The sequence below is a fragment of the Rhipicephalus sanguineus genome, chromosome 11 (assembly GCF_013339695.2).
Source record: "Rhipicephalus sanguineus isolate Rsan-2018 chromosome 11, BIME_Rsan_1.4, whole genome shotgun sequence".
NCBI classification, from domain to species: Eukaryota; Metazoa; Arthropoda; class Arachnida; order Ixodida; family Ixodidae; genus Rhipicephalus; species Rhipicephalus sanguineus.
This window is the reverse complement of record NC_051186.1, coordinates 114,709,649-114,728,727: the sequence shown is the minus strand read 5'-3', so window position 1 is coordinate 114,728,727 and position 19,079 is coordinate 114,709,649. Positions and strand designations below refer to the sequence as shown.

The window sequence follows — 19,079 nt, the reverse complement described above, 5'->3', positions numbered from 1 at the left end:
GCAGAGTCAAAGGTGACAGTGTCTGAATCAGGATGTAATACTTGCCCAAGGTGGGATATCATCGGGACCTCCGGGATTTACTTGGGGCCCAGGCTGAAAAGAGTACTGAATGACAGTTACCTTAAGGAATAAGAAAATAATGCACGCAGACGCATAACGCCAGAAAACTTTTTATTTTTAGGAAACGTACTTCAAAGTTAGCAACAGTCTGCAGGGGTTACCTTCGACGGGCAGTTCTTAATTTCCTTCCCACTAACAGTTCGAAAACATTTTGCTGTTTAGGTGAAATGAATAATAAAATCTCTGCAACGAAGGAATTTTTCGTAAGCTGCCATTTTCGGTAACGGCGACCCGTCGTCTTCGTAGTAAGTCCATTGAATTCCACCAACTTCTCTTCACTTGAGGGAGAACCCATTTGACGAATGCCTCCATTATGACTAGCCATTTGCGGCGGTAACACTGCTAGGTTTAAATGTACATATATACCGCATAAAGTATACGGGAGGATGCCTACCGTGACAGCTCACTCGTAGGGTATCGGACGCGTTATATTCTAAGGTAACAGGTTCGGTCCCTGCCGGGTACAAGTTATCGTGGCAGAAGTCAAACATGCAAGCTGCTAATATTACATGGCGACTCGTTTTGACAGGTTGAACCTGTTCAAGACAATGAAGAGCTTGATCGGATAGAATGACAGCCAGGAGTTCCGTAACGCATACTTTGTTTGAAGGCCTTCACAAAGACATGGTATACGAAACGTGAAACCTATTTGAACAACTGGGGAGAATTACGACGACAATGACAAGTTACTCTAGCACAGAAAACAAAGGAATTGTGGAAACTGCGCTTCGCTGTACTAATTAACTCCCAAATTGGAGAGTATTGGAGAGGATAGGACACGCCTAGTATGTGTGTTCATACCAAAATGAGTGAATATAAACGCTCGTTGTCTCTGCTTAGAGTTAAGCAAGATCTTTTCGCATTTATCATGCGGAAGAAATGCCACTTGGCAGCCGACATTAAGTGAGAAGCAACAACCATCAAAAAGACGCTGGTACAATGGGTTCGGCAATAAGATATTTAAAGAAGCTGAACACCTGATCATGTATTTTATGGAAGAGCGCGGTACAACCTCGAAGCCGTACTGGACCATAAGCCAGCGATCAGCGAAGAGATCAGCAAGTAGCAGGCATCACTGACTTCAGCTGCACCATCTACCGTGGACGTAATCCGGGACGAATTGAGGCAGCTGACAAACGAGGAAGAACGTGAGCAACACACGATGCAGTGCATCGCATCCCAACGTAATCCGGGTTTGTCGGATAACCCGTGCTACGCCTTTATGCAGCAGTTGCGAAGGCGGCTCTTTGTCTGCTCGCCGCAAACAGAACACCTCGCCTGCTTAAAGCAATAGCTGCCTAATTGACTCCAAATATTAACGTAGTTCTTAACACTTATAGCTCACAGAAAAGACATGAACACAGAGGTTCGACGCGGACACAGCGCTAAACTTCTAACATATGGTTTATTTACGAAGAAGTACAAGTACAAATATAGGAAACAGGAAGCAACACACCTAGGCGCGTAAGTACGATATTAGATTTGAAACATCAAATAATAACAAAAGAAATATTTACTACATTGCCGGGCTATGCAGAAAAAACCGCCTTGTCGAAGTCACCCTTCCTATCGCATTTAAAGTTTAATTTTTTTCTTGTCAGCTCCCAATTGACAGAGCGCTCACGCACATCTCCCCCAAACTAGCAATCGTCGCGGCCTCGATAATTTCCCGTCTTGTCGGCGCTGAACTGTGTCCTGTAACACCGCACTGTGAATACATAAGAGCGCACCCACAATTACTTCAGTGAACGTCCCAATGTGCGTTGCTTCCTGTTTCCTATTTTTTTATTTGCACTCCTTCGTATGTAAATCATTTGATGGAAGCTTAGCGCTGCGGCCGCGTCGTATCTCTGTGTTCCTGTCATTCTGTGCGGGCTATATGTGTTTAGATGGAATACCAACATGCCAAAGCTCACGTTCTTTCAAGTAGCATAGCTCATTTTGTGGCAGACTTTTAGCACAGCCACTTTCGCACGCTACTGTGTTTTCACTACGGAGAAGTGGGTCACCTCCATACGTTGTATTCATAACCACAAGCTGAATCAGAGGGCTTTTTCTTGAACGCACTATCAATCTCTACTGGCCACCGAGGAGCAGCGACTGAAGCATATTTGTCCAGGCGCGTAGCCCACATTGCCTCTGCCAATATCAACTACGGTCACATCACCCATGGACTAACGCTCACTCAGCCCACGCGAATCGCCACGATTGCCTAGGCGTCGTTCCGCTCAACAAGCCCATGCCCGCAAAACCAAAGCAACCGACTTGCGAAGGCGAGGTCACTTGGAGCCAAAGCAGCGAAGATCATTGACCGCGGTTTCAGGGCGATGTTATCCACAAGATATTTGTGGATAACATCTGCAGTAACGTCAAAAATAACTTATCTTGCACTGGAGGTACCATGCTAATCAGACAGCGAAGCTGATGGGCACTGGTCCTGGTTTTTTTCTGTTGGGTAAGTTTTCCAAATTTTTGGTCTTTTTTCTTTTCCTATGGCTTTCTTCTTCTGTTTTCTCTCTGTTTTTTTGTCATGTCTCTTTTGCTCTGTTTATTTCCTTTTATTTTTCTCCTTGTCCCTATTTCTCGCTTGTTTCTTGATTCTTTCTACCCTCTTCTCTCTCTAACTCTCACTTTATTCATTTATCTCTCGTTCTTCGATTATCTCCCTTTCCTTCTCTTCCTGCATTTCTTTCTCGCTATTTCTCTCTTTCTCATTCTTTCTATGCTAAGCTTTAGTGTTTCCCTTTCTCCTTTTCCTACTCACCATCACATCTATCCCCTTCACGCTCCATTCTCTCTCCCACCTCCTCGCTACACTATACTATACAAGGCTGTGCTTTGCTCTGCTAGTGTGCCTGGATAACCGAGTGCTTTGGACGCTCGCCTTCGGATCGAGGGTACATGAGATCGAATACCGCCTCGTGAAGAATTTTGTTAATGAACGTTAAGAGTAAGGCAGTTATGGCTATTATTTTTCGGCTATTTCAATGCACAATAATATTTTAGGCCTGTTTAGTTTATTTAAATCCGGTTTTTAGTACTGGTAGCGCTGTCTTAGACCCATTTTTTCCACTAGATTTTGAGCATGATCACGTCACATACCATTTATGGATGGACGATAATCCGGGCCCCGAAAATTCTGCGCACTTAAAAGCGAATTTGTTTATGTCGTGGTGCAGTATATTGCTGCTGTGTAACATTCCGTGTTCTTTGGTCCTGTTTTCTCGCTTTTGTACGATAGCATGCGAATAGAATTCGAACACAGATGAAAGGTTACTTGGTTATTAACACACCCTCAGTTTCCGCTTGGTTCGAACCATGCTCCAAGTACAGTGACGTCGTACTTTCTTTCATCGCGAAATGTAACATAATTTACGTTAGAATAAAATACTTACCTGAACAAAACGAGGTGCGCCTGGTCCGTGGTCTTGGAGGAGCTCGAGTTGGAAATTAGATAGTGCGAGAATAAGGAAGAATACACGGAAGCAATTGCTCTCAACTACATAGTTAATTGAACAGTGTAATAATGAAGAAGCAGAAGTAATTGTGCAATTACCAAATCTATGTATAAATCACAATCCATGAATAGGTGACAGTTATCTTGACATTTGACGTCCTAGTATTCTTTACCGTTGAAGTGAAAACAATATAAACCCTCCTTCTTAAATGCTAGTGAATTTATTGATAGTAAGCTTTTTGTGGCATTGTTCTGCAGTTAAGTGAAGTTTCTAATAGAACAAGTATCGCAAAAGGCAAGGACAGAAAAAGGAAGAAGGCCAGACGGGCGCTAACTTCAAACAAACATTTATTCTTAGAAATCCACGTGTATTTCTGAAGCAATGCTGATCCGAAAAGTACATGATCACGCATGAACCACTTATACCGCTCACATAAAGGTAAGTTATGGCAACTTGCAACAACACCTCAGTCGACCTCATAAACTGAAATTGACGCGTGAATGGAATTTAGTTTACGTTTGTTCCTATCTGTTTTTGTTCCTTGTGTCCCTCTCTTCTGCGCTTTTTGTTCTATGAAAGATTCCTACAAACTGCCTAACATCTGCAGGATTTCAATCAAGCATTTCTCTCTCTCCCTTCCGAAAAACTACAAACTGTAATTTCAGTTCTAGCAAGGTTAATTTTGTACAAGCGGTATAAGGCATGTCTGAGCGTTGTGGCACTTGATTTTCTTAGTTATAGCGTCTGCAATGAATCCATATTTTTCAATCTTGTTTTTTTTGGTCACAATCACAGCTGCAATCTTGTATTCGTATAACTTTCGCTAGTGGAGGTACACGTGCGTCTTCTTAGGTACGTGTTCCTAATAAATGAGTATACACTTGTAACGGAAATCTATATTTGTCTTCATTTAGGCTTCTACCCTTATTAACAATGCTTTTCGATAATTTCAAATATTACCACACATTTTCTACAGAACGAAGTTCAAGTGAGATTAGCGTCAAAATTATGAGCTCCATGTAATTAATGTCTGAGCTTGCATTTATATTCGTGGCCTGTTACACAAGGTCGTTAGTATATTCAAAGACGGACCATTCAAGAATAAAGCGATCCCGTAACTGCCTCTGTTGGCGATTCAAAGCTGGTTTCAGAGACTGCCAGTGAGGAATATTTCACTAACTTCTCCAATGCTTTTCTGGGTGAAATTCCACAATGCTCTAAAGCCAATTTGAAGTACAGTTTGGAAGAGGGCCATGCGAAGGAACATCAGCATGCTATATAAGATTGTCGACCAAATCAGCTGAGGAACATCCGTTCTTCTGGGATAGTATATGCACTAGTCTATTTCTATACTAACGCATACTGAGAGTAAGTCGCTGCAGCTGAGGGTTCCGCTTGTCAGTACTCGCCCTTAAGTTATTAAAGCATGACTCAGTATTTATTGTAGGACTTGAACGAGAGTAAAACTTACGAGAGGTGTCCAGAACTTTGAATGAATGTGAAAGCGAAATCTTATTTGCAATTATAGCAATCTGGAATCAAGCTTCAAATCCACTGGGCGGCATATAGACACCCTGCTTTGGATCTCTCAAAATCTGAATGCAGCTCAAGAACCCAGTAACAATAATTGCTTGGGATTTACGCCACAGAACCAGGCGATGATTATGAGGGTTGCCACAGTGAGGGCTCCAGAAATTTCGACAATCTTGTGCTCCTAAACGTAAACCTAAAGATCAGTAGACGGGCCTTTGGAATTTCACCGACATCGGAAACACGGCCGCCACCAGCGCGATGCGATCCTACGACGTTCCGGTCAGCAGTCGTGGACCATAACCACAGATCGTCCTGGTTGGTAGCTCAAAAACCCGGGTCTAGGGAACAGAAATACCCAAAGTGGGACCGGGCTCGACTTGATGCGAACACGACTTCCGCGTGTCGCCTTGTCCAGACCGTGGATGCTTCACAGAGACATCGCCGCACGACCAGTGCGGAGCACGTTTCTCACTCTTCCTAATATCGCTACCGCGCTGCATCACACGCAAACGGTGCAAATATGACGCTGAACCACACATAGCTCTCTCACCTGTTAAATGCGAAGCATTTCTTAGCGAACTTCTGCTATCTATCTATCTATCTATCTATCTATCTATCTATCTATCTATCTATCTATCTATCTATCTATCTATCTATCTATCTATCTATCTATCTATCTATTCTGCTATCTAGCTATCTATCTTACCGAACTTCTGCTATCTATCTATCTATCTATCTATCTATCTATCTATCTATCTATCTATCTATCTATCTATCTATCTATCTATCTATCTATCTATCTATCTATCTATCTATCTAGCCGCCTACGACTTTGTGCTCTCCTGGCCGTTACGTTAATCGGATGTATACCAAAATTGGTCTGTCATAACATGACCTTATTACGAACATAAATGACAGGTCATATCATGAAAATCATGACACGCTTGTCATGAACAGCATGATTTACATTCCACGGCCTTTGGCCTCCCTGGCCGTTCCGTTAATCGGATGTGTACCAAAATTGGTCTGTCATAACATGACCTTATTACGAACATAAATGACAGGGCATATCATGAAAATCATGACACGCTTGTCATGAACGGCATTATTTACATTCCACGGCCTTTGGGCTCCCTGGCCGTTCCGTTAATCGGATGTGTACCAAAATTGGCGTGTCATAACATGGCCTTATCACGAACATAAATGACAGGTCATGTCATGAAAATCATGACTCGCATGTCATGAACAGCATGATTTACATTCCACGGCCTTTGGGCTCTTGCGGCCGTTCCGTTAATTTCATATATACCAAAATTGGTACGGTGTGACAAGAGTTCATGACGAACATAATGACATGTCCTAACATGAAAATCATGACGCGCATGTCATGTGCAGCATGATTTACATGACATGGTCTCGGGGCGCTCGCGGCCGTTTAAATGAAGGGATATATACGAAAACTGGTATGACGAGACATTTCTGTATGACGAACATAACTGACACGTGGTAACATGAAAATCATGATATGCATGTCATGTATTACATGACATACATGCCACGCTCATGGCGCACTCGCGGCCGTTTCGCTAGATCGATATACACCAAAATTGGTACTGTGCGATGTGACTTTATGAAGAACATGAATAACAGATGGTAGCATGAAAACCATGACATCCATGACATGTATGTCATAGCTTAATTGCCACGCTCATGATGATTCGCGGCCGCTTCGCTAGCTCGATGTACACCAAAATTGGTATTGCGCGAAGCGACTGTATGACGAAGGTAAATGAGACGTGGTAACATGAAAATCATGACATGCATGACATGCACGACATGATTTACATGTCATGCTCATGACGCACTCGTGCCGTTTCGCTTGCTTGACATACACCAAAATTGGTATTCCGCGACGCGAATGCATGACGAACATCAATGAGAGGTGGTAACATGGAAATCATGACATGCAGGCTATGTATGTCATGATTTACATGCCGCGCTCATTGTGCATTCCCGGCCGTTTCGCTAGCTTGGTATACACCAAAATTTGTATTGCGCGACGCCACTGTATGACGAAGGTGAATGAGACGTGGTAACATGAAAATCATGGCATGCATGACATGATTTACATGTCATGCTCATGACGCACTCGTGCCGTTTCGCTTGCTTGACATACACCAAAATTGGTATTGCGCGACGTGACTGCATGACGAACGTAAGTGAGAGGTGGTAACATGGAAATCATAACATGCAGGTTATGTATGTCATGACTTACATGCCACGCTCATGGTGCATTCGCGGCCGTTTCGATAGCTTGATATACACCAAAACTGGCATTGCGCGATGAGACTGTATGATGAACATTAGTGACAGGTGGTAACACGAAAAACCACAATATTCATGTCATGTATGGCATGATTTACATGCTCTACTCATGGTGCACTCGCGGCCATTTCGCTCCTTTGATATACACCAAAATTGTTATTGCGCGATGTGACTGTATGACGAACATAAATGAGAGGTCTTAACATGCGAATCATGTTATGCATGTCATGTACGGTATGATTTACATGCCACTGTCATGGTGCGCTTCCGGCCGTTTTGTTAACGTGGTATATACCAAAATTGGTATGACATGACACGAGTGCGTGATGAACATAAACGACAGGTCATGCATTTATATACCAGAATATGCGTTTCATTGGAATGGTGTACACTAGATTGTGCATGCATGCGTGCATGGCAAACATGCGATATATGGTGGACTAGATGCCATGGCATGAATGATTTCATTTGGCTCAAAGACAAACAAGGCGATGAATTCAGCTATTTGCTGGCTGCTTCGCATTACATCGATTCCCACAGTGCGTGGGATCTGCCGATTTTTTTTTATTGTGTTCACTTAGACGAACGCCGCAACGACGATGCCGAAAATGTAGAGGCCGTAACTGGCGCGCTCATGGGGTTTCTGTGTTTCTGTGAAGTGGATGAAATACACGCGCTGCTGACGCGCTCACTTTTACGCGAAAGTGTTTTGTGCGAGGTTACACCAAGACTGCCATGACGTATTTTCGTCAAAAATTCGTCACCAAAATGAACGCCATCAGATGGCAAAGAAAAAAACTGTAAGACAAAGTTCTGTCGTCAGGAGTCGAACCTACGACCTCTACGGCTGGCGGGCATTAGCCCACTAGGCTGCCGCCAACCACATAACGGAGGCTACATGAACACGCCTTTTTCTTTCACGCTTTCCTCTCACAGTGCTCTCGGATGCATCGATGGATGCTTTGAGCGTCAAGAGAACTTGTGTTTGGCCTAGTTGGTGCTTACTGCTTGACATCTTGACCGCACAAAAAAGACGAGGACAGAAGGAGGTCCGACGACACGGGTGGTAAACTTTCAGCTCTGGTATTCCCAGAAAGACTTTGCAATATGTAGCAACCTATGACATTTACGTCTGCTCATCAGTCTATCTGGGCAGCCACTTGTAGAAGAAAGACATCTCTCCTGATAGAAGTGTCACTGACACAATCATGACTTTTGTTTCTAATGAAATGAGATTCGAATAGCTCTCGAGCTGTTTGGTCTTGGCTTTTGCCCAGAAACGGTATCCCCTGAAACCGTGGTTCACACGCGCATTTTTTAGAGTGCGCAGGAAGGTGCGCAAAAGGTCTTTTTTAACCTTTTCTCGTGTTTTCTGGCTCGATCATTCAGGCACCGCCCCGTCTGCCCTATGTAGGACTTGCCGCACGTCAGGCGGATTTCGTATGCGACTCCTGTAGAGCACTTTACGTACGATTTTGCATGATTTTTACGACAGCCGAGCCCGTACTTCCAGAGATCCTAAAAGAAGACTCGGCTGTGGAATAAGAGAAGTCTGTGGTGTAAAAGAATGTCTGGCTGTGGTATAAAAGGAAGAGTGGTCTAGCAACTCATTCAGGTCATTGTAGGACTACCACGGGTAGATCACAGAAATTAAATGCAACAGAAAAACAGCGTGAGTGCAATGCTCGACGTAAGGAACAAGTTCGTCTTGCTGAAAATGGTCGCGCAACCAATCACGGTCTACGACAGCGACCAGAAAGCTATTTTTGCTACCACTACTCTGTAGTAGTATCTGGGGTTTAACGTCCCAAAACCACCATATGATTATGAGAGACGCCGTAGTGGAGGGCTCCGGAAATTTTGACCACCTGGGGTTCTTTAACGTGCACCTAAATCTAAGTACACGGGCCTCAAACATTTTCGCCTCCATCGAAAATGCAGCCGCCGCGGCCGGGATTCGATCCCGCGACTACCACTACTCTAAAAGTAATAATAAAGCATACCCCTCCGTCAGCATGTGTGGTGTTTGACACACCTTCGCTGGACATTTACATTTGCAGGGAGGCATGACAGCCAATTATTTTAGAATAGAATCCTCCTTCACGTCTTTCAAGCCGCTATGCACCATCTGGCCAAACATAATATTGTTTAGCAATTCATCGGTGCCTTTTGAAACAAGAAAGGTCCATTGTTTTTACACGTTAGAAGGCTTTGAATCGTGATTTTGCTGGTATGTTGTCTCTTGCGCGCTTTTTCCTGCTTTCTATTGTACGATGCTTTGTTTACCGTTTGGGTACATAAATTCATCACAAGCTCCTAGCGAATTTATTTTTCTTCTAGTGTTGCATATCCGGCTCGAACTGCTATTAAGTACAAGTTGTTTAATTTCTCGCTTGGTTATCAAGGAACACAACGTTTGCATTAAGATGAAACACATACCTGATGTAGAAGTTGGGCGTGTGTTACGTGATATGGGAGGCGCCCAGACTGAAAACAGGATAGCATCACGATTGAGAATGCAGAATACACACGACAATGAACGGTCAAATAAATGTTTAACTCAGCAAAGAGAGTTATCAAGAAGCAGCAATAATTTCGCAGTTAGCAATATTCCAGGAAAGCCAGCATTAATAGGTAAATACATAAAGCCGCACACTGCAATTCCTAGAATTACTTGCAGTTTATGTGGAGACAATGCAGATATATTTATAAATAATGTTGGTTAATATCCCGTCAGCGGGCGTGTTGTAGTATTCTTTCACTGTGAGGTGAATTCTGTCAACGTGCGACGCGTCATGCCTGAGCAACGAGCACTTATTTGCTTAGTTAATACATCCACATTGCTTGCGTTGTTTAGTGTCATTCGTTTATTGGGAGTGACGTCAACGCATTAAATGTTGCATTCTTAATTTTTTCTTCCTAGTCCGTGCTGTTATGCAAGAGTATTGCTTGAAACAGCGAGTAAACACTCGTGGTGTATATCTGTATTTTTCTTTGTAGATCGCACCTCCCTTTTTAAAGGTATGATGCAAACTTCTTCGCGTTATTACCGAAAATAGTTTATTGGAAGGTCACGTAATGTCACACAATCAGCATTGAAGCGTACACTTGTACAGCGAATAGCATCGCCTCTCAGAAGTTGATACATATTTCTTGCTAGAGTTGATAGCCCTGGCCAATTAAAGCCATTGCTGTAGATAAGGAAACACTAACAGGGACTATTCAGTGGCCTAATGCAGTTTAATAGCTGCTGCTGTTGGCAATTATGACGCGCTTTAGTAATGTAGTAAGCGAAAAATACTTCTCTTTGGAGCATATGACAAAGATGTGGTAGAATTTTGAACCATAGCCCATCACGCTACCTGCTACTAAATCCAAAATCTCGGTCCAGAAAAACGTTTTTAATTTAGCGGCTCATGCATCTCACTGTTCTCCATTTGAGCCCCGCAGTACTTGCACCCTCTGGCCGCAATATTCATTTCGTGTCTTACATCCTATTGTCTTGCTTGCCCCATGCGCTTCGTGCTCGACCTTATTCTGCGATTGCCGCTCATCCGTTCTCCTTTCATTTTTAGTAAACCAACGGTGAGTGGCAGAGTTTGCCCAATTTGTGAGGCGCAGATGCTTTTGCTGACGAACAGGGTAAAAGCCCGTAACTCTAGCGACATAGTTTCCGAATGAAAGAGCGATTAACTCTGTGAAAGACGCTTCGCTAGGTGTAACGCAAACGGGGAGGCGGAATGATACAAACGGAAGAATGCTATTGAGAACGTCTAGTTTATTGGAGTGGTCAATTATACATTCTGTCTTGCAACATGCAGAAAACAAGTCCAATGAATACTACAAATCACATTTGCGCAAGATGATTGGTCCGAAACGTTTTTGCATGCCAAAAACAAGAAATAGGCATGCCGAACTACTGAAAAGTCGCATGCCCACAGTGCGCGCGGTGTGCGGCTCGATAAACATTAGTTTGCAGTTTGCATGATAATCTGAGTGTTTACGTAGGTGATCGTGCATGCATATATTTATTTTATGGCATGGTACAGCAACACAGTGCAGTGTGTTTATGCCGCACACTAACGTTTAGCGGTACATTTTGTAACAGCCGCATTGCGGCTGTCAACAAGTGTTCACTTCGTTACATAGTCTAGAATACCTGAAAGACCCTGAGAAAACGAAGTGATTTCCAACTTCCTGCTATATTGTTGAAATTACAAACAGTTTGAATTACAGGTGGGCAAACAGCCGCAATGATATATCAGCCCAAATGTGCGTGCGATGCACAGGAGTTTGAAAGCCAAATTTTGCGGCTTGCGGGAGCTCGATTACCTTTGAATCTGCTGAACACTTTGGATAGGATCAAGTCAGGCAATGCTCTAGATTTTGGCAGAGGAGGTGTATATTAGTATTGTCAGATACAGCTTGAAAAGTCGGTACACGCTACGCGCAGCTGACCGAAGAGCGGCAGCCGATCGCTGCGCATCTAATCAAATAGTCTCAGTTAGAGTTACTGTATATGCTACCTTTAGGTAGCAGAGTTGCGCATAGGTCTGGCTAGCAACCACAGCTATGCGGTGAAGTAGCACTCCGTTTGTGCAGGCGACATGCCTATCGTGTCGGCAATTAACATATCCGGCGTGTCGAAGACCGGCGATAAACACTGATTATCGATGACTAGTGTTAATTCAGTTCGCTGCAGCGGCGGCGTCGACAAATACAAAAATTGGCCTGAGCGTCAGCTTCTCCGCAATGCATGGTTGCTAGCGGCGTTTGGAAGACAGATGCGCAACTCTGCTACCTAAAGGTAGCATATACAGTAACTCTAGTCTCAGTATGCTTTTGGCGACACTCCGCGAAGGCGGGATCACTGGCAGTCCGGCTCATGACGTCAGTATAGAATGAGCATGCGCTGTTGCATGCTTATGTGCAGCCGTTTTTGAGGAGAAAGTGCTACGGACTTCTGAATACGTATTAGAATATAATCAAACTATCCGTTTGTAGGCGCAATATTGTAGCCATGTTCTGGCACCAAATTCGGTATTCAGTTGCGAAGTGCTCACACGCGTAGTTCGAGGGTCTAAGAAGAAAGAATTTGTCTAGCTGCGCAGCGTAGCGCACGAGTTCAGATTTACCGAGGTGGAGCGCGAGCATGCTTGGCGCGCCGTTGGCTTCGCCGATAGTGACGTCATTTGTGTCACAGCAGAGTGCGCACGCAGTAGCAGTGTTTCTCCGGTGTTACCACGGAAAGGCCATGTGTAGTTGATTCTCCGGAGGAGTACGCGGGTAACGAGAAACACCGCCGAGAGCAGGAGCGGGAGCGAGCTCGTGGACATCGCGCCAACTCGGTGTCCATGCCAAAAAAAATCGTCCCGCAACGCCGAGTGTAAAGGACAACGACGGGCCGATGCTGCAAATCACGAAGCCGAGCAAACTCGTGTCGCACATTTCAGATTCTCGGGCTAGCCCTCTGTACGAAGTTCAAGTCAAGTTAATTTTTAAGCGGAGCTTGTAATTCCTGATTCGTGCCGCCGTAGGTTTGGGTGTCCGAAGAAGTGGGTCTTGGGCAAAAAAAAATATATGTGCCACCAAAATTGGTCAAATGCCACGTCTTGCCTCTGGTTCAATAAATTGCAAAAATACTTCACGAACTCTCAGGGCGGTTCATTAACGTCCGCGTCGTTAAATAGCATGCATGGAGGACGTGAAATATTAGAAAGGAGCATAGCGCAATTGGAAAAGGAACAAAAGAAAGACAGAATGAAAGGAGTGCAAGTTTCAGGTCAGTAATGTACTAGACGGGCATCTCTTGCGCCCATGCTTCCGACAGGGGAAGAGCTCTTGAGTTTTTCCCATAACGTAGGGAAAATGAGCTCTTATTGGTGCGACAAATACGCAGAAATCTAACCTTGTGCTCAAGAATATTTTTGTGGTAAAAAGAACGATGAATCTACTTCGAACATGAGGAAGACGACGTCTTTTGCAGCCTATTGAGTGTAATTCATATTCGTTGTACATATACCAACTCTGCACTCGCGTACTTGCTTACTTCTTGCGAAATTTTGGCGAAGGTACAGGGTACCGGTGCAGAACGTTGCAGCGGATGTCATCTTATTTTGCCCTCGTCTTCCTTCTGTTACTAGCAGCTCGGTGTCGCTATTCTTAATGAACACACACACACACACACACATATATGTATATATATATATATATATATATATATATATATATATATATATATATATATATATATATATATATATATATATATGGCACCAAACACACGTGACACAATTATTTTTAAAATAGTTTAAGACTGCCAAACCGCATGTCAGAGAGAGCTACGATTCACATCAGCAAGGTGATGATCCGGAAGTGATAGCACCACGCTAAGACAATTTAGGCTGTCGTAGTTGTGTTCTACAAATGAGCTGACGAAAAGTTGTTGTGAAGCCATATATGCATCAAGCCAGACCTAAGCTTCGAAATAATGGGAGTGATCTGGCTCATGCTTATGTTCAGGAATTTCGGTCCAGCGTCTAAATTGGTACAGCATGATTTCATGCTGGGTTGACCAACACAGATGCGAGTCCAGGAAGCAACACAAGCACGTTTTCTATGTCATTTCACGCTCGTGTTCTGCTTTGGTGTTATCTGGTACTGTCTTCTTGCTGTTGTAATATTCTATATACATGCAATTCGCACATAAACTACACGGATGTTGAATATGTCGCTCTCACGACACCTATTTTGTTAATCGCATTCCATTTGTCTCCTGCCGTGTTGTGCGTCGCGTTTAGCCGTACTCTAGGTAGTCATGTAGTACTATCTTTCACGACCACATCTAAAAAAATGAGTGAGATTAGAGTACTTGCCGGATGCAGACCATACAGGTTACGTCTTTCGCGACGGGACTGGAAATAACATAGTACAACAACAAGGCATCAAGATTACGCGCAAGCCAATACTTTCAATAATACAACAGACGTTATTCCAAGAAACAGAAATAATTGTGCTGCTATGAACACTGTACAAAACGCCACTTTAATGAATGCGTAACATTTAGCTCGCACCTGTGTACCTTTCTTTGCGCTACCTCATTTGAACAAACCACAAAAGAACATTTTAGTACTTGTAAGCCTATTATTTTAAAAGCGTGATGAGAATTACCTGAGCGACTTGGTGCTCTATTTACTTAGGTGTGGTGTCTTCAGTGTATACACATTTTTCTATAACTTAATTTTATTTTTTTAATTTCGTCGTGTTTGTGAATGCGATTTTGTATATATATTATTTTCGCTGCTAAAGACACTACTGCTTGTTGTTAGGTAGTACGTGCTGTTTTTAAGTAAGTAAGCACTTTTACTGAAAATCTATATTTGCCTTCAGTTATTGTGATTTGATAGCTAACCAACCATACGTGCTTGTCTAACTTCCCCAATGTTTCTTTAGCAAAACAGCAGAACAGATGGAAGTCCGAATTGATTCATTGTATTGAATATATTATTTCCATCAAAATGTAGTCTGCTTTTAAAGTACGGTTGACCAAATCAGCTGATAGGTATGCGTTGTTCTGGGGTCATATATGAAGGAAGCTATTTTTTTCTCAATAAGATTGAGAGGAAGTGGTTGCGGCTAAGGATTACGTTTGGCAGTAATGCCTCCTAAGTTGTTTGAGCATGATCTATTATTGATTGTACAACTCGGAATTAGAGCATGGGTCAGCATTCATGGAGAACTCGGAGGGAGAAACAACCTACGATGGATGTTAAGAACTTTCTATCAATGTGAGGGCGAAATTTTTGTTAGAATCATAGCAATCTGGAATGAAGCTTCAAGCCCACCCGGCGATGTATAGGCGCCGTGCAATGAATCTTTCGAATTATGAAATCATCTCAAAGAGCCAATTATAATAATTGCTTTTAATAATAATTGTAATAATTGCTAGTTTTAGGTCCCGAAACCAGAACTTGGGACATGGTTATGAAGGACGCCGTATGGGAGGGCTCTGGGAAGTTTTATTACCTGGGGTACTTACTCGTTCACTTAAATGTAACTAAGTACAAGGACCTCTAGCATCTCACCTACGTTAGAAATACCACCGCCACCGCCGGTATTTCATTCCACGGCCTCCAGGACAGGAGTGGAACACCATGATTAATAGCCTACACTGGTAGGTAGCTCAAGAAGCCATGGCCTAGCCAATGCAAGCAGCTAAATTGAAATGCATGGCTTCCGCGATTAACTCTGGTGACGTGACGTTGCAGCGTTGCTACGGTTTTCTTGTTCGGCATGTATTCAAAAGAAGTGTAATTTTGTCAACGCCATAAACCACGATGTGGTGACTTTATCCCAAGCATCGCTCATAGCATCCCTCCATGCGTTCATAGCTCGCCCTCTGCGTTCCCCGCTCAAAGCATGAGAAATTACGGCCACAATAAAGAGGAGACACGACGCGCGTCACGTTTCCCTTAGAGTTTCTACCCCGGCCATGGTGTGATTCTTCTTAAGTAAGAGTGCGCAACAAAAATAAAGGCACGGATAACAGAGATGAAGGTCAACCAGTCAGCCATCTAGGCACATCAGCAGAACACTCATTTGTAGCAACGCTACTGTTCAACTGATATGGTCGAGAGAACGTGAAGACGATAAAGAGAATGATATGAGAGAAAGAGAACCACAGCGAGCGATAAAGTAACAGAATTAAAAAGAAAGGATGTCATAGTCATGTATAGTACACTATAAAAAGGAGATCGGAAAGTGAAGTGAGGATAAGGAGGAGGAAAAAGAGGAAAGTAGAAGGCAAAGCATAGCATAGCTATGTATACTCCAGCCTAGTAAGGGGTGGGAAAAAACAATGAGGGCATCAATTGAAGTGAGGGTGAGGGAGAGAGAAAGGCGGAAAGGAAGGCCACAAGCTTAGCCGTTTACACACTCTTAGCAATAAGATTACGTAGCTGTCCAAATTTTTCAAGTGTGCAGAACTATACAGGCCTGGCTTGTACAATCAAGTTCCCGACACAAGCCTAAGGCATGGCTAGCAGTGCTCAAAACCTGAATAAAAAATGACGAGATGTAGAATAATATAATTTACAAAAATAACCAAGAAGCAGAAACAGTAATGCACTTAAAATCGCTAAAACCCTTCGGAAATATGCGGCTGATTCCAGCTATGCGCAAGAGGAGGTGCCCCGGCCTCGCCACGGGCCCGATTGCTTTTTCGTTTTCCATAAGCCGTTATCCAGCGCTACATTTGAAAATGGGAAACAACTTGATGGAACACGCTGCGGACGACACGTAATCAACAGCCGTAACAAGCTAGAAGCAGATAAAGCGCAGAAAAAGTAGTGCGCATATCGCACACCGAGCTTGCGACTCTCCTTAAAAAGACTCAGCTCATGCCTGGGAAACCCAACATGCTTACATAGAACATTGACGTCATACACGATTTCGTAAACAAAGCGGTGGTAACTCTAGGAACGGGAATCACTGGGCACCCGCCCTACGCACTTCGGGTTTCGTTTCGAAGAAGTGGAGCTGCATTTAGCGCAGGATTTAAAACTGCATCAATCGCTATGCAGTGGAGAATTTTTCCTCTTTTTAAATGTAACCATGCTCCACGCGTTCGAAGTAGCTTCTGTTCATCGGCTTCTTTAGTAGAAAAAAAAGGAAATCGCCATTTGTTGCTGTACAAAGCTTTGCCTGGAGCTGCTGCTTCAACGCTGTCTGAGGCGTTCTTTGTTTTTATTTTCTTGTTGTTTTCCAATGGTACGTGTGGCATTTGGCCACATAAAATAAAAATACAAGTTGTTATTGTTACTGATTTTCTAAATGTTTAAGCATTGTGTATTCGGTAGGAACTTTCTAGACAGTAGAAATGACATATTGATTCGTTCGATCATCAAAGACCAACAGCTGCTTCTATTAAGATGAAACACTTGCCTGAGCATATGCTTTAGAAAATCTTCCGTGAACTGGAGGGCGCCCACGCTGAAAAGACAATAGCATGAACATTACGAATGCAAAATACATACAAAAGTGTGCGTTCAACCAAACGTTTCATCTAACGAAAGCAGTCATTGAAGTAGTAGTAGCTTTACAGTTATCAATATTCCACAAAAGCCATCAATAATGGCTAAGTTACATATAGCTGCACGCTGCAAGACGCAGAATGACTCGCCGTTCAAGTGAAAACAATGGAAACACTGCGTGCCTTTCGTAGCATTTACGGCGAGTGTATTGTGCAAAAGTGTGACGAGCTGTGTCTGAGTGGCGTGGTCTTGTACTTTTAGTTATGACATCCGCATTGCTTGCAAAGTTTAGTATTGTTTCTTTTACTGGAATGACGTTCACGCATTTAATGTGGCAATCATCAGTTGCTAGTGATTGCTCTCCAGTACATGTTTTGCTTCAAGCAACGAATAAGCACTTGTGACATCAATCTGTATTTGTCTTTGGTTATAGTGGTACCCCTATTAGGAGAATATGATTAAATTATTTTCTAAGTTTACCCGTGTAATTCATAAGAGTAACATGTAATATCACAAATTTAGCATGCAACAGTCACTGGAATTGGGATTAGCGTAGCCTTTGAAATGTTGATACCTTGTTTTTGATTGAGATAACTGATATTTATTCTCCAACCAAAGTTACGAAGACACGTAAAAACCCGACGTTTCGGAACCAGCTCGGTTCCTTCCTCAGGGGGGACTGCGGCGGCTTGGCAGCGGCCTCTTTAAGGCACTCTCGCGGCGGTTAACGACCCCACGCATTACCGAGGAGCGTAGCCCATGCGCATACACCGGGGGGAGAGTTCCGAGTGAACGGTTGATATTTTGAGTGGTCCTCTGTATATGCCACGACTCCAGTAGTAACCTCCTCCTCCACTTGGTTTCACTTTCGAGGATGGCGGTTCCGTTGAAGTCTATTCTGTGGTCAAACGTCTCTGCGTGCTCGGCGACGGCGCTGCGTTCTTTGTTGAGTTTACGGACGTCGTTGACGTGTTGCCTAATCCGTTCGGGGAAGTTTTTGGTCTCGCCGATGTATGACGAGGGGCAGTCGGCACACGGTATTTTGTAAACGACGCCGGGCGCCCTGTCTTTTGTTGGTCGGTCTTTCGGGCGGGGAAGGAAGCGGCCCAGCGTGCATGAAGGCACGTGCGCGATGTGCACGCCTTCTTTCCTAAAAATCCGAGCCAACGCCTCGCTGGCTCCCTGGACGTATGGGACCGACACGCGTTTTGGAGAGCTGTTCGTCAATGCTGGCTGGGAGTCGCGTAACCTCTTTTTCTCTGCGCGGCGGGCGACGGATCGAATGAAATTTCTGGGATAACCGTTTTTTTCTGAGGTCCGCAATTACGCGGGCCTCTTCTTTCCGGCGTTCCGTGTCAGTGGAACATATCTTTTTGGCTCTCTGAAGTAATGTGGACACAACGGAGGCCTTGTGGGTGGAGGGATGGGACGAATCGTATTGAAGGTACCGGCCGGTGTGCGTCGGCTTCCTGTAAACGGAGAACTCCAAGTCACTGCCCCTTCTTGCCACCTGGACGTCGAGAAAGGGGAGGGTGCGGTCGCGTTCACACTCGACCGTGAACTGTATGGCTGGGTGAACGGAATTCAGGTGCAGTCTGAAGTTTTCAATTTC

The 19,079-nt window shown here is 43.8% G+C and overlaps 1 protein-coding gene and 1 long non-coding RNA gene across 2 annotated transcripts in view; both read right to left on the bottom strand.

Annotated features, from left to right (window-relative positions):
• LOC125756442 (uncharacterized) overlaps positions 1 to 19,079 on the bottom strand; it is a gene marked incomplete in the record, with an annotated part of 397,333 nt that overhangs the window by 205,915 nt on the left and 172,339 nt on the right.
• On the bottom strand, positions 46 to 9,916 carry LOC119374719 (uncharacterized). Its single transcript, XR_005180274.2, has 3 exons — positions 9,876 to 9,916; positions 3,516 to 3,557; positions 46 to 105 (listed from the first exon to the last, which is right to left on the bottom strand). It is a non-coding gene; the product is annotated as an uncharacterized LOC119374719 (long non-coding RNA).